The 1181-nt window shown below is 40.3% G+C and overlaps 1 pseudogene; it reads left to right on the top strand.

Moving 5' to 3' along the window:
- Positions 1–387, top strand: part of LOC121925858 — a 964-nt pseudogene extending 577 nt beyond the window's left edge.
- Positions 388–1181: the final 794 nt, after the last annotated feature.

Raw genomic sequence — 1181 nt, 5'->3', positions numbered from 1 at the left:
CAAAGAGACAGAAATAGCCTGGGAAGCATGGCTAGGTTTGTCTTCCATTTTTATGGGCTTATCGATTCTCTTTGCCATTATGCTGACCTGCTACTTCTTCATTGCCCATACCATTACTAGCCACTTCCGAAGGGGGCACCGCAAAGGGCTGAGGAAGCAGAAGCATCTGCTGACCATTATCATTGTTTTAGTGGCCACGTTTGCTCTATGCTGGCTACCCTTCCATCAGGTGAAAACTGTTTATATGCTGATGGACTGGGAGATAATGCCTTTGTCTTGTGACGTCCATACCTTTCTTAGTAATCTTCACCCTACTGCAGCTGTTTAGCCTACATCAATAGTTGTCTCAACCCCTTTCTTTATGCCTCCTTTGATTTCTGCTTTTGACAGGATGCTGCAGGAGACAGGCCAGCCAGTTATTCCTCTAGGCATAGCCAGAATCAATTGGGGGAAAGGACAAGAACTCCAGAGAGAGAAATCATGTATCAAAACTCAGGAGAACATGGCCACATAGCCCACAAAAACCCATGGATGCCGGCCATGAAAGCCTTTGACTTCACACTCAGGAGACTCTGTTTCAGAGATAAAAACACTACATAATAATAATAAACACTTCTGGTATTTTAACTAATCTCCCAATGAAAGGCCATAGGTCTTGGGTTGGGATGGTGGTAGAGTGAGTTCATTGTTCCCCTTTGAGGATTCTGGTGACCTGTCTTCGAATTTCTAAAACTGCCAAAAGTGAGCTGAATGCTCAACTGAAGTTATGAGTTATGGCAATGCTGGAAATTTGAGGTTTAAAGAAAAATTCTGTGGGACAGTAATATCTGGATAGTTGAAGTCATCCATCACTACTACATCTCTCCTTTCTGAGTTTGTGGTCATCTGTTTTAGAAACATGACCAAGAATTTTGTATTTTATGTTGGCGGTTGTGTCTTTTGAGTTGTTGTTGCTGCTTTATTGTTATTCTATGTATTCAAATGTGTGTGCTGAATAAAATAATTAAAAATATTTATCATAAACATCCAGTTTACATTGTCAAACACATTGTTTCTCATTGTGCTTATCTAGATATTCTAAAATATCTAATTTGTTGTTGTGTGCCTTCAAGACATTTCCAATTTATGGCAACCCTAAGGTGAACCTATCACGTGGATTCTTGACAAGTTTCTTCAGAAGG

Source organism: Sceloporus undulatus, chromosome 3 (assembly GCF_019175285.1).
Source record: "Sceloporus undulatus isolate JIND9_A2432 ecotype Alabama chromosome 3, SceUnd_v1.1, whole genome shotgun sequence".
Lineage (NCBI taxonomy): Eukaryota > Metazoa > Chordata > Lepidosauria > Squamata > Phrynosomatidae > Sceloporus > Sceloporus undulatus.
The sequence above is the reverse complement of the archived record's forward strand: the minus strand, read 5'-3'. Positions and strand labels throughout refer to the sequence as shown.